This window comes from Leopardus geoffroyi, chromosome A3 (genome assembly GCF_018350155.1).
Source record: "Leopardus geoffroyi isolate Oge1 chromosome A3, O.geoffroyi_Oge1_pat1.0, whole genome shotgun sequence".
NCBI lineage: Eukaryota > Metazoa > Chordata > Mammalia > Carnivora > Felidae > Leopardus > Leopardus geoffroyi.
The window spans coordinates 944072-969124 of record NC_059336.1 but is presented as its reverse complement, the minus strand read 5'-3'; the positions used below and the strand labels follow the sequence as shown (position 1 = coordinate 969124).

At 62.1% G+C, this 25053-nt stretch overlaps 1 long non-coding RNA gene across 1 annotated transcript; it reads right to left on the bottom strand.

The window, feature by feature from the left end:
• Window positions 1-1310: 1310 nt before the first annotated feature.
• LOC123579875 lies at window positions 1311-24693 on the bottom strand. Its single transcript, XR_006702989.1, has 3 exons — window positions 24094-24693; window positions 11090-11400; window positions 1311-1412 (listed from the first exon to the last, which is right to left on the bottom strand). It is a non-coding gene; the product is annotated as an uncharacterized LOC123579875 (long non-coding RNA).
• Window positions 24694-25053: the final 360 nt, after the last annotated feature.

The following is a 25053-nucleotide window of genomic DNA, read 5'->3' as shown; positions in this document are numbered from 1 at the left end:
TGAAACCAGCCTTTTTCATCATGAAATAGACCTCTTATCTCTGGTAACACTCCTTGCTTGACGTCAGTGTGGCCACAATGGCTTTCGTACGCGTGCTGTCTGCGAGCCTCTCCCTCCCTGGGTGTCTGTACTTCAAGGGCCTCTCTCTAGACAGCATGTAGTTGGGTCCTGCTTTTCTGACTCGGTTTGACAATGTCTGTGTCTAAACTGGAGTGTTTGGTCCATTTACATTTAATGTGATTATGATATGGTTAGGTTTAAGTCCACCATCTTGTTACTTGTTTTCCTTTGTTCTATGTGTTTTTTGACCCTATATTCTTCCATTCCCATCTTCTTTAGGGTAAATCAAATGGTTTTTAGTATTTCATTATGTCTCTATTGACTTATTTTTAAAATTTATTTTATTTTATTTTATTTTTAATTTTTTTAACGTTTATTTATTATTGAGAGACAAAGCATAAACATGGGAGGGGCAAAGAGAGAGGGAGACACAGAATCCGAAGCCAGCTCCAGGCTCTGAGCTGTCGACACAGGGCCCGACACGGGGCTCGAACTCACGAACTGCAAGATCATGACCTGAGCCAAAGCAGGACGCTTAACTGACTGAGCCCCCCAGGCAGCCCAGCTCCACCCTCATTTTTGAAGGATAATTTTCACTGGATATAGAATCTCTAATTAACAGGGTTGTTTGTTTGTTTGTTTGTTTGTTTGTTTTGGGGTTTTTTGTTTTTAACTAAGCATTTGAAGATGTTGTTCCACTATCTTCAGGAATCCTCTGTTTAAAATGACAGTCAGCAGGGCACCCAGCCGGCTCAGCCGGTGAAGCATGTGACTCTAGATCTCAGGGTCATGAGTTCCAGCCCCACGTTGGTGCAGAGATTACTTAAAAATAGAAACCTTTAAAATGAGAACCAGCTATTGTCTCCCCGTGTCTATGTGTGTCCTTTTTCTCTGACTGCTTTTAAGACTTTTCCGTCTGTCCCCACCTCGTAGCAACAACTATGTGAGCCTAAATCTGCTTTTCTTTGTATTTGCCCCATTTCTCATATGCACGGGTTGATATTTTTAACCACACTGGGAAATATTTCAGCATTACTTCTGCAAATATTTTTATGCATTATTAATCTCTTCTCTTTTTGGGGTTACAGTGACATACTTACTGGATCGCCTGACACATCAGTCTGTATATCAGCACTGAACATGCATTGGTCTCCCTGGTCACTCGGGCCGGCCCTGCTTGCTCTGTGTTCTCCCAACCGGACAATTTCAGTCGGGCTGTCCTCAGGCTGGCTGGCCTTTGCTTCTGCAGTCCCAGTCTGCTGCTGGCCCCTCCGCAAACGAGCTCAAGCTTGCATGCTTCTGCTCCGGGTCCCCATCTGTTCATTCATTACGTCCATGCTGTCGGTTACGTCCTGGAAAATATTCGTAACAGCCATTTCAAAGCCCTTGTCTGCTAATTCCAACATCTAGATCATCTCAAGTCCTGCTTCTGTTGACTACACCTTCCCCTTTCTTTGATCTTTAACATATATTCAATTTTTAACAGCTTCATGGAGATATGTCAAACGCCACAGAGTTTGCTCATCTGAAGTGTAAAATTATGGTTGGTAGGACCGTCATAGAGCTGTGTAAGCGCTGCCACAATCAATTTAAGAACGTGTTCATCTCGGGGCGCCTGGGTGGCTCAGTCGGTTGAGCATCTGACTTTGAGTCAGGTCATGATCTCACGGCTCGTGGGTTGGAGCCCTACGTCGGGCTCTGTGCGGACAGCTCGGAGCCTGGAGCCTGCTTCGGATTCTGTGTCTCCCTCTCTCTCTGCCCCTCCCCCGCTCACACTCTATCTCTCACTGTCTCAAAAAATAATAAACATTAAAAATAAGGGGCGCCTGGGTGGCACAGTCGGTTAAGTGTCCGACTTCAGCCAGGTCACGATCTCGCGGTCCGTGAGTTCGAGCCCCGCGTCGGGCTCTGGGCTGATGGCTCAGAGCCTGGAGCCTGCTTCCGATTCTGTGTCTCCCTCTCTCTCTGCCCCTCCCCCGTTCATGCTCTGTCTCTCTCTGTCTCAAAAATGAATAAAAAAACATTAAAAAAAATTAAAAAAAAATAAAAAAGAACATGTTTATCTCCCCTTCCCGCTTCTGCTGGTCCCCTGAACCCCCTCCCCCAGCCCCTGGCAACCCCTGACCTACTTTCCAGCTCCATGGACGTGGCTGTTCTGGAGGCACGGAAACGCTCAAGGTTCCTGTGTGCTAGAACCTGTCAGTGCCTCATCTGTTTTACGGCCGGGTCGTATTCCGCTGGAAGGCTAGAGCACGTGTGTCTATCCATCAGTAGTGCGGGCTGCCAGGCCTGCTGACCTTAGTTTCCTCCTCCTTCCTTAGGGCTGGTCCTCCTCAGGTCTGTCCTTCATCCTAGAGCACTGTGCCCTCAGTGTGGGGCACCGCCGTTTCGGGGCCTCGGCCGGAGGCTGGAGGTGTTCGGCAATGTCACCCCCGCTGTGACTGGCAGGAGCAGATATCTCTGGCCCCTCTACTCTAACCCTACTCTGCCAGACCCTGTGGTCTCACTCTGGGCACAGGTGGCCCAGCCGTCAGCAAGGACCACGAGGGCCCCCCAAGGATCCCTCTGCCCCCTCTCGCACAGGTGTTCTCCTTCTGGTACCCACCCTGGAAGTGATAAATGCGTGCCGGCTCGGCATGAGCTCTGCCATCTGTTTGGGCCGTCCCCCTCCATGTCTCGACCCAGCAGGAGCCGGGGCAAACCTGGCCCTCACCTCGTGTGCCCCCTCTCCCACGATCCATCCTTGGTTTCAGTGGGAGCGACACGAGGCGAGCCCCGATCAGCCATCTCTTAATGGCTGGACACAGAGGGCCAGCCCAGAGGCTGCCGCACTTCCCTAAGCCCCCGCCTGCCACTGTGGTTCTGACACAGGTGGTCCTGAGACCACTATAAGAAATTCTGGTCTATCTGATGGAAGAGGGGCCAATGTTAACGGGGCGCCTCCTATGTGCCAGACCCTGAGCAAAATGCCACGCAGACACGGGCTCAGCTGACCATCGTCCAGCTCACACAGATGGGCCACTGGGCCCACGTGTCAGCCGGGGAGATGGGGCAAATTAAATCATGGCACTGAGGTCACAGGGGTGGCAAGGCACCCTGAAGCAGCCAGCCTCCAGAGGCCACGCTCCCAGAGCCACGGCCAGAGCCGCCTCCGGCCACGTCTCAGGACAGGATGGCCCGTGTCTGGGTGTTTCCGGGATCTCACGGCCCAGCGTGGGGTTTGCGGCCCCCGCACTAATATTCTGCTTGGCGTAAGAGAAACCTGGTCTGTCGGATCCCAGGCACCTGCTGGGAATCTTTCATCTGTGCGTTTCCCTGGCAGCCCCTCTGGAGACTTGGAAGTTGCCAGAATAGCTCACTTCCCATCTCAGCCCTGGGCGTCATCTAGAGCCAGCACAGAACTGATTTGAGGCCCCTCAGGTTTCCAGCCCCACGAGGACCTACGGTCAGGTCCACTGCTGGGCTCCAGTGTGGTCACTCCCGCGTCTGTCATCTGAGCTCTGTCTGTCCAGGTAAGTCGGCGTTCAAGGAACTGGCCCGGAGAAGATTCCATCCAGACAGGCATGGAGCGGACGGGCCAGACTGAACTAGGCATAAGCCTGGGCCTCTGAGGACACCCTGGCCAGTCTTGTGCACCCTGTGTTTGTGACAGGAGGGTGGAGTGAGCACCGGGACCCCTCCCAGTTGGGACAGAGCTGGGGAGGGGCTCGGACGCAAGGGCTCAATCGAGCCCCCAGAAAGTACTTCACGTCCCAACGCTGGTGCCTGTGACACGACCTTATTTGGAAAGAGGGACCTTGCAGGTGTAATCGGTACAGATGAGGTCACCTTGCAGGGCGCCCCTAACCAGTGACTGGTGTCCTTGTAAGGAGGGGCGCTCCCAAAACACACGCAGAGGCGTGGACGCCATGGGAGAGCCAGGCACAGATGGGAGCGATGTGGCCGCTGCCGCGGACGTTTGTGCCCATGGGCAGCCCTCCCGCCACCACCATCACCACCACCCCCTACTCCCCGCGGCATAAAGCCTCCTCCCTTTGGAGGCGCCGCCCACACCCTCCCTTGCACTGCTGGCCTCCAGACTGTGAAAGAATACATTTCTGCTGTTCTAAGCCACCCAGTTTGTCACGGCCGCCCAGGGAAACAAATGCTATGTGTAAAGCCAGCCCCCGCGGGTCCCTCTGCCTGCGCCGCCCCCCACCCCCACCCAGGTCACGGATGCTCTGGCGGCTTCGCGAGATCAGAACGTGGAAACTGTCCCAGCAAAACGTGGAAACCGTCCCGGCACTGAGACTGGACCCTGGGCATCAGCCAGGTTCGTGCAGGGCCAGCTGGAGGTCTACACCCTCTGCACCCGTGCTCCCCGGGCCCGGGGGAGGGGTGCCAGGGGCCCGGGGTGGGGGGTGGGAGACAGAGGGCTGGCTGGCTGCACCCAGAGGGCGGGGTGGGGGCGGGCTGTGGGACACGTCTCCTCTCCCCACGGAGCCCACGGAGCCCTGTCTATTCCCCGGGGCCAGGCTATTCTCACAGCAGAAGTCGGGGTGGTCAAGGCCACCCCTCCCTGCTGTACTTTGTGGGTGCCTCCCAGCCCAGCACAGGTGGAGGGGGGCCTGCACCCACTCACCATTCCCACAGGCTCTGCCCCTCACACGCTGGTCCCATCGAGCCCCCAACTGGTCAGCCTGGGCCAATGGTGACCTCTGCCAGCTTCGTGCCCTGAGGCATCCTCTCCAAGGCCTAGGCCGGGCAGCTCTCCGTGCCCAAGCCAGCTGTCCTGGAGTCCACACCAAACACCCGTGGGGCTCGGCTACAGCGCAGCCGGGCAGGAGAGCAAGCGGGAGTGGGAAGGGCAGGGGGGCTGGGAGGGCGGGGTGGCGGGGTAGAGGGGAGGACTCCATTCCTCGGGGCAGTGGCTGGAACCTTCCAGGAGTCTGGATTTGCAAACCCTGAGCCAGCTCGACCACCCACGCCTGCTGGGGGAGGCGGCCGGGCACCTGGACCCCCGCCGTACCCCTGCGAGCAAACACGTCACTGCCCCGGGGTCCGATTCTGTTCCGCTACGAGGCCTGGCAGCTTAACGGGATCCCACCAGGACCCTGGTGGGTACATCCTTTCAGAGAGGCTTGCAGCCCCTCTGGCGTCTCCTCTGGGGTGTCCGCAGACCCCTGCCCGGCCGTCCCCAGGCCTGCGGCCAGCCAGCTGCCCTGCCTCACTCCTCAGGCGGCCCCGGGCCTCAGGTACGCAGGGTTCTCCCGAGTGCTTGTCCTGTTGTGTCTTTAGCTATCTGTGTCGGGGCGGGGGGTGACAGGGGTGTCCTTCCTGGAAATGGGCTTTATCTGTTACATTCAGAGCTGGCTCGCTTGGCTGCTTAAACCCAGGTCTCTGTGCTGACACGCGTGGGCTCTGGGGGGCCCCGCACAACCCCCAGCCAGGGACCCGGCTTTCCAAGTCCTTCCCCACTTGTTGGAGCCTCTGGTGCCCATGTCCCTGCGCTGAGGCATCTCCCTCTCAGTGGGGTCCCAGAGGCCCCTACGTTGGCCCAGGCCGCAGACGAGCCCGGATGTCAGGGTCCGAACTCTGCTCCCAGGGCCCTGTTGCTGCCACTGTGAGGCCTGACACTCAGGGTGTCCCACAGGTAAGTGCTATGGGACCATCTACGGGGTGGACAGAACACCGTCTTGCTGGGCTGGGACGCGCCCAGGACAGGACACCCCGGTGCCTGCCCCACGGTCTGGCTCAGGGGGCTGCTGTCGCTGTGGTCTCGGCAAATGGCTCACCCTGGCTGTAGCTGTGGCCCCGACTTTGCCCCCCAGCATCCCCCAGGTCTCACGGCCGTCCTCGGGCCCAGCTGCTAGGGGACACAGAGCAGGTACACAGAGCAGGGACAGAGCCTTGCGCCGGGCCACTCAGGTGCACCGTAGCCTGAAAGAGGCTTTCAAAGCCAAGCCCGCTCTTTGTGGGGGCTTCCAAGGCCTCGGACCCCTCCCCTGGGCGTCCTGGGGACCGTGCTCCTGGCAGGAAAGGAGAGGAGCAACGAGCATGCTTGGCTGGCACAGCCCCCCGGGGATCATAGCCCCAGAAGGGCCTGGGTGCGCTTGGTCCCCGCCCACTGGAGTGATCCCCGTGCCCACATGGGGGTCCCAGATCGTGTACCCCGCAGTGAGAACACACGGCACGTCACCGCAGAGACTCAACCTACGGACCAGTTCTCAAAGGAGCGTTTATATTTAGAATGTGCTTTTAACTTAATCTGCAGCAACGCAGGTAAATTGCAATAGAAACAGTCCAATCCCGCCAGCAAATAGCCCACTCGGCAAAGCGTCCTTTTGTTCAGAATAAAGCACAAGATGACTTTTTGCAATAACACCGGTGACGGGCCTTCAGAGGTCAATTAGGTCAGCCGAGGGCGCCCCGATGGAGGACGGGGGACACACCCAGCTCCGTGGCCAGGCCGCCGCTCGCCGGGGTCTTGTAAAATTCCTTGTCCAGGGCAGATGTTCGTTACTGGGACTGGAAGACAAGGGCCCGCACGCGTCCCGGGGGCGTTTGGAGCTGCAGGGCCCGTGCTCTGAGCACCCCCTGAGACACAGACGGAGCCTCAGTTTGCACGGGGGCGCAGTGGCCGCAGTCAACAGAGATTAGCAAGCACAGCACTCCATGTGACCCGGATGTTTGGGCTTTGAACTGTGGCAAAACCGGAAAACCACAACTGTGGCCACGGCAGGAAGTACGCAGCTGGGAGGCACAGAGAGGTTGAGGAAGTCCCCTGCAGTCACACAGCAGGTGCCGGAGGAGCCGCCATCTGGCTCCAGGCTGGGTGCCTCGCCCCTGACAAGAGAAGGCAGGCGGTCTTGCCCCAGACGGCCTCCAAGAGACACCTCAGGCCACCCTGGCCGCCGGGAGCTGCAGGCGGCTCTTCGCACACTGTCTGGGCCGCCCTTTGTCGGGGCCTGCGGCCCGATGGGCGTCTCTGTGCCTGCCAATCCCCTCCACCACCTGGAGGGGACGCCTGTGGGCGGGGCTGGCACAGAGCAAGGCCAGGTAAGGCTGCCCGCGCCCTGACGTGGCAGAAGTGACCCACAGCCTGGGGCCTTGTCCCCGCCCCCAAATCCTCCTCCAGCTGGGCTCCCTCGGCTGGCCTTGTCCCGGGGCCCGGGCCCTGCTCAGAGGAGGCCTTGGTTCCACTGGTGTGTGCGGGGCTTTTCCAGGTGGCCGCTGGAAGGGCCTTGACTTGTATCCCAGAGAAGTGGGTTTCTGAGCAGGCTCCTCCCCTGCAAGGGTGCCGAGGCGGCCCCAGTGCCCCGAGCTGCCTCATCTGGGAGCTGAGCGGGGCCTGTCTTGGGGGAAGGACCCTTCTCTTGTGGGGAATGGTGTGGAGCCACACGGGCTGTGTGACCATGGGCAAGCTCCTCAGCCTCTCTGTGCCTTTGTGTCCTCTCAGAGAGCTGCTGGCAAATGAGCTCACCGCATGCATCCAGCATGAGAGTGTGGGCCCCGCCAGGCCGCGGGGAGGCGGTCCTTGCTGCGGACACGGGCGTCAGGACAATAACCCATTTTAATAAAACTTTGCCTCGTTTTATTAATAATGTTTAGAAATGTGTCTTTTTTTTTTTTAATTTTTCTTTTCAACGTTTATTTATTTTTGGGACAGAGAGAGACAGAGCATGAACGGGGGAGGGGCAGAGAGAGAGGGAGACACAGAATCGGAAACAGGTTCCAGGCTCTGAGCCATCAGCCCAGAGCCCGACGCGGGGCTCGAACTCACGGACCGCGAGATCGTGACCTGGCTGAAGTCGGACGCTTAACCGACTGCGCCACCCAGGTGCCCCGAAATGTGTCTTTTCAAACTCAGCTGTCTCCTGTCCTCCTGGGACGTTGATCACAAAGCGATTCTCAGACTATGGACGAGGCTGCACGCAAGTTGGGGTCGTCCTGCCGAGGCAGGGCCATCACGAGGCAACACACAGAGCTGGCAGAGACTTGACTGCACGTTCTGACTTTATCGACAGTAAACTAACGAAGGTTCCAGAGGCCCTCTCATTTTAATAGAATACAGAGTTATAATTGGTGACCTATTTTAAGCAATTTAATTTTCCATGACCTGTTTTCCAAATTAACAGAGTGATAAGGGCCGTGCGCCGTGAGTGGGGCTGGACCCTCCAAAGCCACCCAGGCCCGCGGCTCGGTCTAAAGGTGAGGCGCTTGCTAAGGCACGTGGGCGGGGGGCCCAGATCCCAGCCACCTGCCCAGCCCGCATTTACCATCAAAGCACAATCAAAGAAAATGAACACAGATACCGCGAAGATCTATAAAATCACTATTAAAAGCTGCAACTCCGGAGAAATCTGTCTGAAATCCTTCCCGTGACTGGAATTGCCATCAGGTGCCGAAGGCCGGGAGCCAGACCACCCTCCTAGCCCCCCATTCCCTGGGGGCATAAACTCACAAACAGGAGACGGTGTCCCTGCACATCCAGGGACATGCCCACCCTCCCCTCTGTCCCCTAGCTGTCCCCCCCTTGCTGTCCTCCCTTTCCTTCTGCTCCCTCCTCCTTCTGTCCTCCTTCTTCTGCCCCTCCTCCTCCCCCTTCCGCCCCCTCCCCCTCCCCTTCTGCTCCCTCCCCCTTCTGCCCCCTCCCCCTTCTGTCCACCCTTCCTTCTGCCCCTCCCCTTCCCCCTTCTGCCCCTCCCCCTTCTGCCCCACGCCCTTTTCTTCTGCCCCCTCCCCTCCTCTTCTGCCCCTCCCCCTCTTCTTCTGCCCCCTCCCCCTCCTCTTCTGCCCCCTCCCCCTTCTGCCCCCCCTCTTCTTCTGCCCCCCTCCCCCTCCTCTTCTGCCCCCTCCCCCTTCTGCCCCTCCCCCTCCTCTTCTGCCCCTCCCCCTTCTGCCCCACCCCCTCTTCTTCTGCCCCCTCCCCCTCCTCTTCTGCCCCCTCCCCCTTCTGCCCCTCCCCCTCCTCTCTCCCATCTATTTTCTGGCTGCTCCATTCCAGCCAGCAGCTTCCCCACTAAGATCCGCCCTCTACTGTTAAACGAGGACAGAAAGACGTTTCCAAACACACATACAGAATAAAAAAGCTCTTCTGAAAATGGCAGAAGACAAAACACGCCGCTCCATGTTCACATAAGAGACGAGAAACAGCCCCAATTTTCCAGCGTCTCCGTCCGCAGGACCCTCACTCACCGGCCTCTTCAGTCCTGTCCCCACCCCCAGGGACAGCCAAGGCAGGTCGGACACTCCCCAAAGCATGGGGTCCAGTGGAAGGGGACCCAGGCAGCAGTCGGCAGGGACACCGGTCAGCGGAATATGGGAATGTGGGGAGGGGGCTCCAGACCTCAGACCCAGGACTGGCTGGCCGGCCTCTTCACACAGGGGTCTCCCAGGGTCCCAGTGCGTTTGCTAATGGGGGAGGAACGTCTGGGCCCCTGGGGGGGGCAGTTCTACCCAGAGAGGAAGGGAGGGTGGAGGGCCACCTGTTAGCCAAGCCCTGCCCCAACCCTTCCCTGCCCAGGGTCTCTGTCAGGGCAGGGAAGGAAGGCCCTTGACCGGACTCAACCCCAAGGTCTCCTGGACCGGGGACCCCTGTCCACAGGAGGCAGGAAAGAGCTCTGCCTAGGGGCTCATGGACTCGAGAGCCAGGACCCCCACCTACTTCCCACCCGCCCCACCTGCACAAGGAGGAGAGGGGCTGGGGCAGGCTATGGGGGTCCCCCTGGCTTCAGCTGAGGAAATACGGGAAAATCAGGCTCCACTGAAGAGCCCTTGGCTCCCCTGACCTTGAGCACCGTTGTCTACAGGGATGTCCTGGTTAATCCCGCTCTGAGCTGGATTAATTTCCAAAGATAAAGCCTCTGATCTGATTCGCATACAGTGCTATTTGTGGTGAGGTCGGCGGGTATGGCCCCAGGGGAGCAGGAGGTATTAAGTGGGGGCCAGTTCTCCCACGACAGGGGGACAAGAGGGATTACTTGAATGGGTCCACCCTTCTCCGCCCTGCTGGCCACTAGCTGCCCACGGTGGCACACACTTCATCAGAGCCCAGGCTGGGATGTGCTCCAGAAGCTGGGGCCATCCTTCCCGTGGGAAAGACCTCTGGGCGGGAGCGCAGATCCCTCCTGGGTCCTGGCCTGGGAAACTGGGAGCTTCTGGCCCCTCAGGGGCTCACAGGACCATGGGGGAGCTCCCATGCTGGGAATGCTCCAGGGCCCTCCCACAGCCCCACAGAGTTCCTCCCACCAGACTCTTGTGCTGCTCTCACCTCTGGTCAAGCAGTGACGCCTGTGACAGAGCACCTGGGAATGACCCCAGGCTTCCAGCTGGAGGATGTATGGCCGGGGGGGGGGGGGCTGCCCTCAGGGAGGTTCATCTGACTAAAGAAACATCCACCTGTGCCGACAATAGGACTTCATCAAGGGAGGGGCGTCTCCGTGCTGCAGATGCCATGACAGCATGGGAGCGTGCCGGGTCCTGTTCCCTAATACCTTGCGGCATCAACCCTCTTGGGACTTGTCAGAAATGCAGAATCTCAGTGCCCTCAATCCTATGGGTGGTCTGGGACAGGCTGGCCTGGTGGGGCTTGTGGGATGGGGAGAGCCCGGTGGGAGAGAGCAGCGGCCACCGAACTAGAGTAGCATCTGGGACCTGCAAGTCTATCCCCGATGTCCTACACATTCCTCTTTTCAAAGCAGGAAAAACCCCAGGAAGGCACCCACCCCTGGACGCGGCTGCTCGTGCCCATCACTGTGCCTCCTAGCCTAAAGACCCTCCTGGCACTTGAAGGGCAGAGAGCCGTGATCCCACTGGATCCCACAGATCATATACCCAGGCTTGGGATTAAGCAGGTACTCAGGGAACTCATGGGGGATGGACGGATGGATGGACGGATGGGTGAATCGATGGGTGGGTGGGTGAATGAATAGCTTTAGTCTCCAGGGAATAAGAAAAAGGTGACGTTCAAAAGCCAGATGAGCCCTCCTAAACTGCTCAAGGGAATGTAAAATGATTCAGTTCCTCAAAAAACTAAGTACAGACTCACCCTGTGACCCAGCAACTCCACTCGGAGCTGTATGTCCAAGAGAAACGAAAACACGCCCACAGGAACACTTGTACACGAACGTCCACAGCAGCTTTGTTCATGATGGCCAAACGCCAACGTCTAACACGCGGTGTATTTGCACGCTGGAATACTGCTCAGCCATTAGCAGGGATGAAGCGCTGACACGGCCACAGCACGGATGAATCTGGAAAACACCACGCTGTGAGAGCCGCGGGCTGAGGGGGGCAGAGCGAGGGCTGTGGCACCAGGTTCCCGCCCGAGGTGGTGGGTGTCGTGATGGCCGCACAACTCTGCGAATAGCCTGAAAATGGTTTAATTGCACACGCTGACGGGTGAGCTGTAGGGTGTGTGTTGTACCTCAGCAAAACTGTCCACACACACACGCGCACACACACACACAAGCAAGGGAAGTGCTAAACTACAAACAGTGAGCCGCCGCCCCCTTTCCACCTCAGTAGGTGGGGCTCCAGTCAGGACCTGTGTGTGTGTGTGTGTGTGCGTCTGCCTCCGGGCTGAGCAGGCCCTGCCCTCCCTCCCAAGTGCCCCAGGTGAGCTCACTCAGTCCTGGGGTGCAGCCACCTTGCCTGGGACACACAACACGGTGGCCACGTGCTCCGCCCCCTGGTCAGAAGCCGGAGGGGTGTCCGCAGGCGGAACCCCCGGGCCCTCTGGCTGTGGGGCAGGAGGGTGGGAGTGAGCGAGTCTCCGGTCTGTTCCCTGCACCAGCTCTGGACGTGGGCCTCGGCCTTCACCTGAGTATTCCGATGCCCGGGGTGGGGTCGGCCGAGGCTTCTCCTTAGGGAGATGCCCCTCCCGGGGGGGAGGGGGGGGTGAGAGCAGGGCTAGGCGGAGTCCCACTCTGCCCTCCGGCCTGGGGGAACCCGACAGCGGGCAGGCTCCTGCAGGGCCCGTGGGACCGGCTGTGGGCACAGCTGTGAGAGGTCCTCCCCAGGCCCATCCGGAGGCCCTGAGGTCCCAGGAGGACACCAGAAGGCCGCCCACCTCAGGGTCCACGCACCCTGGACGCAGCAACCAAATGTGCGGGGGCCTCAACCCGAGGCAGGGCCCCTCCCCGTTACCACAGAAAGCCCACCCTGGCCCTGGGGCCACCCTCCGTCCCCGGAGGTCTGTGGGGAACCAGACAGGCCACGTGTCTGGCCGTCCCCACCCCCCACAATCCTGAACCTGAGGGTCCGGTCTGAGCGTCAGGTCCCGGGAAAGGTGGGGGCCAGACACTCCCGTCCCTCTCTTTGCTCTTTAACCTCCAAACACCCCAGAGGATTGGCCACAGTCACACATCCAGCCCTGCAGGCGAACCCCACCCCGCCCCCGATGCTGGGCTTGCTGGTAGGTGACGTCATAGCACACACACACCCCAGCCAACGTTCGGATCTGAAGACACCCGGGCCTCGCCTGCACACTCAGAGCCCGCAGCCCCGCAGGTGTGAGCACGGGGGCACATGGACCGGACGGGGTGCCCGCAAGGCCTTGTCAGGAGCCCCAGGTCCCCTGGCACAGCGAGCCTGTCTGTGGCCTTCCCGAAAGAGAGCGGGGCGAGGTGCCCACCGCGGGCCGCTCCAGCTGGGCGTCCACCTGCTTGCTGGCCTTCCACCAGGAGTCTGCCCAGCTCCACACACACAGGGAGCCCCCGCCCCACCTCTGCCAAGTGGGACTCCCTGCCCCACGCCCCCTGATGCCGGGCTCAGTCCTGGAGAACCAGCCTGGGGCACGTCCCCCTGCAAGGTGGGCTCAGGGCCACGGCTGGCCCGTGATGCCGTGCAGCTCCACGGCACATCCTCTTGCCGGAGGTTCGCTGGGGTGCGAGGAAGGGCCGCCGTGACCAGTGGGGGGCGGGCCCCGAGCCCCCCAGCACATCGGTCTCCGCACACCCCGTTCCTTCCATCCCAGTCCCCCGAGGTCCCTTCAGATCCGCTCGCCGACCCCGGCTGGCCCGGGTCCCTCCTCCTTGCCTTGGCTCACGTCTCCCCCTCTCCAAATCTATCCGCCCCCCCCCGCCACTACCACTGCAGAAACTAGCTCCACCCACACTTGTCCCGCCACTCAGCCACCCCCTCCCAGGTCTGGACACAAATCAGGAGCCCGGGAGAACCCTAACCCCTGAGGCTCCGGACAAGGCTCTGGGCACTGCCGGCCGAGGTGCCTCATTTTGGGCTTTGCAGGGAACCCAGCTCCCCCCTCCTGGAGCAAGTGCCCTCAGAGCACAGAGCTGGGCCTGTCCTGCTCCTCTGGGACCTGCCTGACCGCCCCGCCCCCCCCCCCCCCCCCCCACGGGACAGAGCGTGGCCCCTGCCCACAGGGAGGCTCAGGAGGACTCCCAGGGCCCGGCACCCAGCAGGAGTTGCCCCAAGAGATCTCCACGTCCCTCAAACCTGGACCTGTGTCCAATCAGCAGGCAGGAAGGGGCCCTGTCGCTCTGTGCCACCACCTGTGTGCCAGGCATCCACCTCCAGAATGGCGGCCATCAGGCCGCCCAGGCCCCACGGAGCCAGGTCTCACCCCCTTCCCTGACCATCAGTCAGAGGCTACGCTGCTGTGCAGCTCTCACTAGAGACGGTCACTTGCTGTGTTGACCAGGGGAGCCAGAGTTTGCCCCACACGCACGTCCAGGCGGAGACGCCCCCCCTGGGCAAAGCGGACAGAAGTGCTTCTGTGGGCACGGAGGTAGTTTCCTCTACTCTGTTGTCTCACGACCCTGACTAAATGTGAGCGGTCGACTTCGGGCCCAATTCTCTGGACTTCTTGACCCTGATACCACTGAAAGAGTTAAGTTCTTTGACGTCTGCAAATAAAGGAAGTTTAACACTCTCCAGGGTGTGAGCACGCCTCCCACTCCGGTGGCCCTGGTGACTCTTCTGCGCTCCCCTAGCCTGTCCCCGTGCCCAGGACCCCGTGCCCTAGAGGCTGTCGTCAGCTCCCAGGAGTGCTCTCCCAGGCACGTTGTCCGGGGGCCACAGGGCAGGCCTGGGCCCCTCCAGTCTCTGGTCTGCACTCCGGATCTACCTGGCGGTCCTGCCAACCTCCTTGGTTTGAAACTCTCCTTAAATCTTTTCTAAAGAAAAACGTAAATGGCAACACCAGTCAGAGAGGGTCTTCCCACGGCTTTCTTCCCAGGGGGCTGGTCCCTCAGTGTCCACTAGAAACCCTTCCCAGGGGGGGATAAGTCCAGGACAGCTGGGTTGACCCTTGGCCAGGCCCCAGACGTGGGACCCCGCGCAGCACAGGTCAGATCGCATCCATCCCAGCGTGGGAACCGGACAGACTGGCCCATCAAGCACCAGAAGCCCGGTGCCATACACTGGACAGGGCCTGGGCGCTGCCATCACCATCACTTTACCAGCGAGGTGCTAGGAGGGACTGAAGACAAGTCCTCGTGGCTCCCGAGGACTCGGGTGTGGGGACCCGGCTGGTGGGTGCTGCAGCTGGGATCAAAGGACGTCCCACGTGGGCCTCGAGCTGTGCCCTCATCACAGTCCTCAAGCGAGGGGTGGGTGCAGGCTGGGGAAGCCAGGCAGCTGGGGAGCAGTGGCACGGCCTAGGTCCCCGAGCTCCGCCCCTGTCAGTCCCCCCACCCCCACCCCCGTGCACGCACACCCAGACACACGGACACCTGCGTGCAGACACGCGACACGCGCACACACCACGGCACGAAGACATTTCCACCCTCGGTCTGTGGATGACTAGCTCGGGCCTTAGGTGAAAAGGAAGAGAGGGAAAGATCACTAGGCAACCAGCCAGGGTTGCTATGGCATCTTCGAGAGCAGCCGGGCCAATCGGAGCCGAGTGCGGGCTGGCGTCTGTCAGCCGGACGGACGGAGAGGGGGCGAGGCAGGCATTGCCAGCGCGCAGGGCGTCGGATGCAGACCTCGGCCTGATGAGGACGCGCAGCTCATGAATATTCATCAGGCCGATCAACCACTTGGTGGCTCAAGTATTCCAGGATCCGTCCTTCTCTTTGGACCACTGGGCAGCCCAAAGGCAGGCTCCACTGACTTCCGGCCTGGCCCTGGGAGTGGTCTCCTGCTAGGGCGTCGATCTAGCCGGCCCCAGCCCTGACCCAGGACGTCCCAGCCACCCTGCAGGCAGCCCCCTGGGGCCACAGCCGGGCTTGAATTCCCACCCAGGAGCCAAGAACACAGAGGTGGGGTTCCCAAAGGACATGTCCACTCCATCCCTCGCTCCTTGCTCCCTGATTGGGGCAGTGACAGAGCAGCGACCACAGTCTTAGCCAGCCTCTCCAAGGTCAGGCCAGCCACTTCCTGGAGCCCCAGTTCCTGTTTCAGGCCGGGTCTCCAGAAAGCAGAGCCTGAGGCAAGGGTCGTGCACCTCGAGGGCAGGGAACATAAACTATGCAAAGGAACTCTGTGGGGGATAAGGTGGGGTGTGTGTGTGACTACTGGGCCACCACCTGAGGGCACACTGCAAAGAGTCCATCCCAGCTGGACATCCAGAGGACAAGGACCACATCCCCTCCCTATAAAGTCAAAGCTGCACCTCAGAGCAGACGGCAGAGAAGGGTGAGTTTCTCTGCCTGGTTCCCTCTAACCTCCGTTTCCCTCTGGTCTCCAGGTTCACCCCTCGGGAGCTCTCTGGGGCCACTTGGGAATCTAGGTCCCTCCCCATGGTGTGGCATTTAATCCAGATCTGTAGGTGGCTACGGGAGCTTTCGACCACAAGAGGGAGGACGGACAGGCCAGGGGGCCGGCGGGGGCGTGGTGTGCAGGAGGCTGGAGGACGGGCCAGGGGCCGGGCTGTCTGTCTCGGCAGCAGCCGCACTGACCTCTCTCGCAGTCTCCGGGCCCCTCCCGGGGGGGGCATCCGTGCCCCCTCCCCATGCCCTCTGTGGAGTGCTGCGCCACCCCTCCATCTACCGCCCAGCCCTTTGCCCGTGCTCAACAGCAGATGCCAGGCCTGCCCCCCACCCCCCGGCTCAAGCTTCAGGGGAGGGGTCCAGATGCTTCTGTCACCATGATGCTGTGGGCCCAGGGCACAGTGGGTGCTCAGTCGGGATTTTTTTTGGCGAGTGGGGATGACAACATCCGTAGCTAGTCGTTCTTGGACAGCCGCTGCAAAATGGGACCGTCCGTCTGAACGGCCTGGCTGCCTGACCGAGGGCCAGGCTGAGGGTCTCAGGACACCCAGAGCTCAGGGCTGCGGAGACACGGGGTGTGGGAAGTCTCTCCAGGTCCAGGTGTGACTCCCTCCACCCGGGCCTCAGGCTCCTTAACCCAAGCGGGAAACGCCGGGCTCCCCGCGACGAGTCGGACACCCTGGCCTGGCCGGCTGCGGTCCAGTGACAGGTGGCTGCCGCCATGGCCCGCCACAAACAGGAGCGCACCGGCCGGGGCGAGCGGCTCGCTCTGCCTGTCCCCGGGGCACATTCGGCCTCTCCTGCCCCAGTGATCCTGCCCCAGTGATCCTGCCCCAGTGCCCTCCAGAGTCTGAATCTGCTGGAAACACAGCCACCCGGCTGCTGCTGGAAACACAGCCACCCGGCCCCACCCACACGGGCACGGGGGAGCACAGCTGCTCCTTCCCCAGACCCTGGCTCAACTGCGCTCTCCCCAGGTCTGGACAAGCTGTGCCCCAGAGCTCGCAGGGTGCACAGAGCCCTGAGTCTGAATGCCATGCACCCCTAAGCCCACCAGGTTTACAGAGCCCAGAGTCCTGCACACTGCCTGGTGGGCAGGGATCCGGCAGGCTCCAGGCACAGGGGTGACCCACAGCCAGCCGGGCTTCTGCCCCTTCCCCTCTCACCCAGTCCCCTACGTGCGCCAGATCAGAGCAGGGTGCCCAGAGGTGGGCAGGAGTCCGGCCGCACCAGCTCAGGAGCAATAGCTCAAGGGCAGTGGGGCCACAGGCCCACGCTGCCTGCTGCCAGGACAGAGGGAAGGATCTCTGTGGGGGTCTCAGGACCGTCAGTCCTGACAGGCCCTGAAGGGTCACTGCAGTCTGAGCCTGCCTTCTCTGCCAGCGAGACTCACTAGGACCTTACTCTGTGCCGTCAGGCCATCTGACTATGCCCGGGACAGACGGGAGACAACGCCATCTGACTATGCCTAGGACAGACGGGAGACAAGGCCATCTGACTATGCCTGGAGGGGACCTGCACAAATGCCCGCCTGAGCCCCACCTGGGCTACACCTCAGCTGGGGACCCGCTTGCCTCTCCCCTCCCCCGCCGTCCTGCTCTGACCCTGGAAACCACATCTCCAGCTCCCCAGCCCTTGGGGCCTCCAGCTGGGTCCGGGCAGGAGTGGCTGTGATGGCCCCACACCCTCCCTCCCCACCAGCTTCCTCCACCTCCACATTTCCCCAGGTGCTGCCCCCACCTCGACCCTGGGCATCGGACCCTCACATCTGGGACCACAGGGCAGGAGCACTTACCTTCAAAGTGGCCCAACATAGAGGATGAGGAAGGTGCCAGCAGGTAAGCAGACCCCCGGTGTCCCACCAAACCTTGGGGTCAAGATGAAAGCCAGAGGGAGACCGGGGGGGGGGGTGCTGCTCTGGGTGGGGGCCAGGCAGAGGGTCAGATGACAATGGGGAGAGAGCAGATGGGGAGGCAGGGCCCGTTCTGCAGGGCCTGGGGGCAGCCGGTGGATGCTCACGGAGAGGACTGTGTTGCCCCGTGGAGGGGACTGCTGGCAGGTGGGGGCTCCGGAATCCAGGTGAGGGATGGGGGGCAGCGATGAGGCCAGAAGAGAGGACAGGGCAGGAGGCCCGGAGCCCAGCCAGGCCTTGAGGTGGGGGTGCTAGAAATCAGTAGAGGGCCCTGGAGGGTCCCAAGCCCCCTCCCTGTCCTGGAGACGAGGCCGGCAGCCCAGACAGAGCAGGGTCTCCCTGAGGTCCAGAAGCAGGAACACTGTCGCGCTAGAGATGGGGTTGGGGCTTACAGCCCTGGGGGTTCTTCCCAGGTGCCTGCCCCTGGCCAGGGTCCCCTGAGTTCCCACCACCCGGACTACGGGCTGTGAGGCTGAGGCTTTGGACAAGCCAGAAAGGAGCCTCCCACGAGCCCTGGGCTGGGGTCTGGAGACCCTAGTGTGTGTCCCCATACTTGCTGGCTACACGCGGGTGGGCTTCTGCCCCTGTCCGATGAAGGGTGTGCCCACGACTGTGAGGGTCTTTTCCACAGAGGACTGGACGTGGTCAGGTGGGTGAGAGCCCCCGGTCCCGGTCAGCCCCTGGCCAGAATGTCCCGTGCCCCGCACGTGGCAGAGCAGGGCAGGCGTGCTGGGTGCACCCTCTGGGGGCCCCGGCTCCCCTGCCATCCGGGGAGAGTCAGGTCCAGCCAGGGTTCCCAGGGGCGGCCTGACCGGGGAGGCCCTGTGGGGGGTGGGGCCCCGAGCGTAGCAGCCCCTCCCTGAGTCCTACTGTCCCGCAGTGGCCAGGCCTCTGGTGGTCTGGACCCTAGGACCCCCCTCACTGCCCCCGCCCCCGGCCCATTTTTGGACACGCCCCTTCTCCTCGCCCAGTCCTGGTGGAAAGCAGGACCCTTCGAACTGGGAGAACGTGGGGCTCTGAACAAAGCTTCACAGGACGGTCTTACTTCAAAAGTGTGCATTTTCATTAAAATGTTACTTTTGCAAATGAGGGGCCCCTGGGTGGCTCAGTCTCCGGAGCGTCCAACTCTCGAATTTGGCTTAGGTCGTGATGTCACAGCTCATGAGTTCGAGTCCCGTGTCAGAGCCTGCGTGGGATTCTCTCCTCTCTGCCCCTCCCTGGCTCACGTGTGCTCACTCTCTTGCTCTCTCTCACTCTCTCTCAAATAAATAAATAAATAAAATGTTACTTTTACAAATGAAACACTTATTGTCCCTAAACTCTCTCACAGGCCCCGGGAGGCAGGGCTCTTACTGTCCCCATCTCTCACATGAGAACACTGAGGCTCGTGTGAGTGGGAGCCCTTGGTGAGCAGGGGCCAAGGAGACCTTGCCCAGGCCTGTCTGCTTCCAGAACCTGCCCTTGGGCCATGAGGCCCGTCCCAGCCTGTGTCTGGACACCAAGAGTGACAGCCAAATTCCAGGGGCCAGGGCCCTGCAGGAAGGTCCCAGGAGGGTGAGGAGACTCAAATGCAGGGAAGGGGAGGGCGGGGAGCCCCTTGCAGCAAGGTCACCTCCCATGGGAGCCCCCACGACAGCTTTACCCATCACGTCGTGAGATCCGTCGACTTTGAAGAACGATTCACAAGAAAACGTCTTGCAGTGACAAAAAAGCAGGTTTAGGATGCCCTCACTCTCTGGGCACTGGCGGTAGCCTGAGCCCATTATTTTCACTAATATTGGCCTTGGCCCGCAGCAGGACCAGCCAGGTCGGTCTCTGAGGCAGAAAGCAGAGTTTCTGGGTTCTGGGTCCCCGGCGGAGGTCCGGGCGCCCTGTCTGCGTGGCATGGCCCACTCTGCCGGTGTCATGGGCTGGGGCGGGGTCTCTGCCCATGTGTCTGCCCCAAGTCACCCCTGGAGGAAGGCAGAGGGTGTGTGGTTGAGAGCTGGGGTGAGGTCCCTCGGAGCCTGGTCCAGGACAGGCGGTCCAGCAGGCCCTGCCCCCGAGCCCGCTCCCCACCTCGACCCATTTTCAGGGACAAGGGGTCCTGCAAATTCCTCTGCCCCATAAGCAGTGGTGCAGAAGCTCATCCCCGGCGTGGGGCCGAGTCGGAGGAGGCAGACCGGGTGGCCATGTAGCTCTTCACCTTTAGGACTAGAGTCAATGACTGTCCCAGGTCAGCTCTTGAATGAGGCGGGGTCCGGAAGGCAGGTCTCCGGCCAGGGGGGCCTCCACCCTCCTTAAAGCGAAGCCACAGGTGTCTGAGTCACTGCGGGAGGACCCGCCCCTGCTCACCGGCAGGGAGGGAGAATGCCGGCCCTTTCCCACCGTCCTGTCCTGCGTGATGCACGTGTCCCTGTCAGGGTCAGACCTGCGGGGGGGGTTGGGTAGGGGGGGACACTCCCCACCACTGCTTCCCTGGCCCTGAGGCCCTGCGCCTCGGGCACAGCCCTGCGGCGAACGTCCAACCCCTCCTTCATGGCACTGCCACCCGGGGGACCCTGGAACCTCCAAGGAACAGGGAGGCTCCGTGCTGAGGTGGCTCCCACAGTGGGACGGCGGGTCCCAAATGAAGCCTTTTGCCAGGACAGGAGGGAAGAGACGCCAAGGCAGGGTCCTGATGCTCCAGCTAGGACTTCAACCAAACCGCAGACACTCGGCCCACAGGAAGGGCCACAGTGGCAGGGACACAGGGTCACCACGCCCCCGCCAGGGTCCACTACCCAGGGGCACTGTCCGGTGTCCCGCTCTTCAGCTGAGGAAGGAGGCCCCTTCCCACACCTGCCTTCTCACATCAGGCACGCTGGGCTCTGGCTGCCTCGCCTCTTGTACAGAGGGTGAGGGCTCTTCCTCCCGGGGAGGGTCCCGAGAGAGACCGGCTTCTGTCCGGCTGCACCCCCAGCCCCCAGGGGACCGCCACAGCTCTCAGCCCCCACGTGAGGACCTGGCTGACTGAAGGCACGGAACGGGGAGGCGGCTTGGTGCCCTTCCAGGCGCAGCCCCGGGGGGTGCAGCTGGGCCCCCACCGCTCAGGCCCGGGCTCCCCCGTCCCCCTCCCCTACCTCCCTGCCTCACAGACGGGTGCGGTGTGGGGGCCCGGCTCTCAGGACTCGGTGCTGCTTCGCTGTCATTGCTGTGGGCAGGGTGGGGAGCAAAGCGGGGGGCGGGGGGGGGGGACGTGTCGGCGTTCCCTCCCTGCGGGGTCCCGGGGCCAGCCCCGCTCAGCTTCCCTCCTGCTGGAACAGCACCCGAGCGCCCTGGGTCCCACAGCTGTCCCACTCTGCCCCCACTCCTACCTGGCGGCCGCCCGCTGGGAGTGCCCCCCCTTTCTTTCCCTGCCGGCTGAGTATCAGTCTCTCCCACCTCAGTCACTGAAGGGAAGTCTGGGAGGCCCTTGGAGCACCGGGGTCTCTGGCCCTGCCCTTGGGGGGCAGGAAAAGCTGCGTTAACTCAGCCCCTGTTGGTAAGGAGACTGGCCAGAGACAGAAGCACCCAGAGTTGAGTGACGTGGACAAGGCTCCAAAGGGGCACCTTACAAAGGTGTGGGCAGGGGCAGGGAGGCCAGGGACAGACAGCGTCCTGGGACTCATGGCATCGAGGCTGCTGCCCTCCAGGGCAGAGGACCACGGGGAGCAGGCCGCCTGGAAGGAAGCGTTGCTGTCTGTCGAGGAGAGGCCCAGACAGGAGCACACGGGGTAGATACGCGCTCACTGGGCCTCCGCCCTCAGGGAGGGCCCTGCCGCCTCCCACAGCCAAGGCCAGCTCGAAGCCAGAGGTACAGAGCCCTCAGGAGGGGCCACGGCAGAGCTGGTGCTCACGGCTCGTTCACACGTCTGTTAGAGTTGGTATCTGAGATGCTTTTCCCAGGAAGGTACCGGGAGCCAGGAGGCCAAGAGCAAGGAGGGGCCCAGTGAAGACCACGTCCGCAGTGGCCACGGTGCGTGTCCGGGGACCTGTGCTTTCCTTGCCTCCGTGCACACAGAGGGCACGCGGCCCCTGCACACTTCCAGGGGGGCCTAGGTAGCGCAGCACGTGGTGCGCCCTCCCCCGTCCGCCTAAGGCGCCTCCAGCAACAGGTTCGGGGCCGCCCGTGCCACTCACAGCCCCCGCCAGGTGCCCACGCCAGACAGACCTCCCGCTTCAGCAGTCACAAATTAGGACACGAAACCCGAGGCTTGATTCAAGCCTTTTGTGCAGGAACCGCGAGGGCCTCCCACCCGGGGCCACAGGTGCCCGCTGCCCTCCCCCTAGCCTCCCTCTCTCACGTCCTCTCTTGTCAGGAAGGGCTGCACACTTCCACCCGTGGAAAACCACTATCTCGGGCCCTAAGCAAGCGGAAACCGTGACAGACACAAGGAAAGCCAACGGCCTTACCAGACGCCACAGACGTGGGGCTGAAGGCCCCCGAATGACGCAGGTGAGAGGCACCGAGTGTCCTCTATGCACCCAGCCCGAGGTGGGCAATCCCCCAGCCCGGATCTTGGGACATACTTACCTGGCCCAGCCCAGGCCTCCCACCACCGGGCAGGCCCCTGTCCACCGGCCCCCTGTCCCTCCCAGAGTTACCAGGCACGAGGCATCAGCTCGGTGTCTGTCCCCTGCCTGCAGCACGAAGCCCTCCGACCCCGGCGTAACTGCCCCCTCCCCAGAGTCCACACTGCTCAGACAGGAGGGTTGACCTTCCTGGGGCCCACAGCCCTGCTCAGCCGCCGGCACCGGGTCTTGTCCTCACGTCCACTCCCCTCCCCAGGCCTGGGTCCCAGGAACACACGGAGGGCATCTCTTTGGGGCAAGGACATTCCAGACACGTCTCCCCGCATGGACACTTCCTGTGACACTTGATTCGCAGGGTGGGGGGCGCCCGTGAAGAGAGGCAGGAAACCGCCCCTTCCCCTAAGCCACTGCTTTCCCACTAGAATCACTCATGAGAAACAGACGGCCGGGCCCTGGATGAAGGTGCGGATGAGGGAGGGAAAGGGAGCTGCACACTGAGCGATGGAGGGAGTTCCAGGGTCAGGAGAGGGGAGGAGGGAATGGGCGGCAGGGAGACGAGGAAGGACAGAAAGGTGGGGGGGTGCAGAGCTTAGGGGCGAGAGAAGCAAACACAGGCAGGAGAGGCCAGAAGGGGAAAGAGCTACGGGACAGGGAAGACACTGGGACAAGGGACGGGGGACAGGGACCCGGATCTGGACAAAGGAAGCCACCCTGTCCCTTCCCATGAGCAGACCTGACAGCCCAACCAAGGAGGGTCCTGCTGCTCCCAAACCAAGCCATTTCTCGGGATCCCCAACCTTCCAGGATGCAGGCGTGGGCCGGCTCAGGCTCCAGGGCCGCTGTGGGGGCGGTGGGGAGGGCACCCGGGGAGTAGGGGGCACCACTGGGGTGGGGGTGGGGGGGCCACAGAGCAGGGCAAGTGCAGTACAGGCCGGAGCTGTGGCTGCCTCGTGATGGGAGAGGGGGCCTTGACGGGGGCCTGAGGCAGTGGGGGGCTGCCCGAGGGCCAGGCACCCCTGCTCCCCACTCAGAGGCCAGAGGTGGGATTGACCACCCGGGGGGGAAGCTGTCCCTCCTCACCTGCCGCCCAAAGGGGTGGAGGGCGGCCACAGGCATGCTTCACCGCAGGCCATCAGCGGAGGAGGCAGGAACAATGCAGAGCCTGGCGGCCTTGGCCTCAGAACAGACCAAGGGACAAAGGGTCCCCCAACCTGTGGCCCGTTTGGCCTCATCCGTCCTTCACCCTGCCTGGCTGAGGAGACAACCAGCTGGGGGCAAGGGTCCTAAGGGGGGAGGCCCAAGGCCAAGGGTGTCCCTGCCTCTAGCTCCCAGGTTCCAGAAGGAATGTGCCTTCCCTTACAAGGCATTTTGCCTTTACAGGGAAGGATGTCCTGCATGCCTAGGGGCCAGGGCACGGCATCCTGGGTCCCGGGCCCCACAGCTAAGGGTCTCTAACTGCTTAGGCCTGGTGAGTGGGGCTCTGTGGGCCCTGGAAGAATTCCAGGGAGACCAGACCCCAGAGACCTGCTCCAGGCCTCCTAAATGCTTTCTGGAGGACAGTAGTGGGGACAAACCCTCACCCCTGCCTCCCAGGGGTGATGTACTGACACCAAGATGCTAGATGAGGCCAGTGGGGAGCTGCTGGGAGGCAGTGGGGAGCCGCTCCAAAGCCAGGACCAGCCCTATGGAGGGGGGAGCCTAGTCCCGGGGCAGGGGCTGGTGGGGAGGCAGCTGGCCGGGGTTCTTACTTCCTAGCTGGGTGGCCACAGAGCCGCCCGGAACCTCAGGGAGGTCCGGCAGGGGCGCCTGGGGAACAAAAGGCCTGTTCCCGCCACTGGCCAGGCATCCAGCCTCCCCTGGCTGCTGCCTAGGACGGCTGCACTAGCCTCCAAAGCTCCCCGCTTGGCCCAGCCCAGGTGCTGCACGTACCTGGGCTCCCGCAGCAACCTCGCAAGCGCCCGCAGTCGAGCGGCTCCACAGCTCTCTGGCCCGTGGACCCATCATCCCAGGATCAGGGTGGAGATGCTCTGGGGCTGCTGGGCCCTCCGTTGGTCTGTCTCTCCTTGAGGGGCTGGGCTGGCCAGGGAGGAGGGAGGAGGGAGCAAGGGGGCGGGGGCGGGGGCGGGGGCGGCAGGGAAGGGGCTGTGGCCTCATTTCCATGCAGCGGCCCCTGGCCCCTGAGCGGCCCGCCCCATTGTGTGCCTGGCCTGGCTCACTGTCACAGCCTTTGTGGCGGCCTCTCCCCCCCAGGGGAACTCGAAGATGGTGGGGGTCCCGGCCCCCCACCAGCTTCAAAGGGCAGGTTCCTCCTTCCCACATCAGGCCCCATCCAGACCCAAGCAGAGGGACCAGTGGCTGGCTCCAGGCAGGGACCTGAGCCTGGTCGTGGGGGTGGGTTTTGCTGTGTTGTCCCCCCTCCTGGTCTTACAGGGTGAGGAGCCAGGCAAGCATGCTTTGAGCACGTGGGGGTGGAAAAGGCCCGAAGGAGCAGCCTGCAGAGGGTCCAGGCTGAGTTGGGGGGGCCCCTCCCGGGGGGGCCCCTCCCCTACCTCCCCCTCCCTCAGGACACCTGCTCTGCCTCTGGGAGCCTTGGTCCTGGTGTGGGAGGGCTGGGGAGGGACAGGACCGGGGTGCTCCCCTCAGAGGAAACGTGTGGGGTTCCTGGTGCCTGGCGGAGGGGATCCAGGCCTCGCTGCAAGGGCAGGTCTGTGGGTGGGGGCCTCCCAAGCCAGCACTGGAAGCTGTGGACCATTTTGTGGCTACAGGGGACCCAGAGCAGGGATGGGGCTTGTAGTCCCTTGCAAACTGTCCCCTCCTCCCTGAGGCTGAAAGCCTCAGCCTCCCCTCCCCAGGCTTCATCTACACTGCCAGCGCCACTGGCCTCCTGCC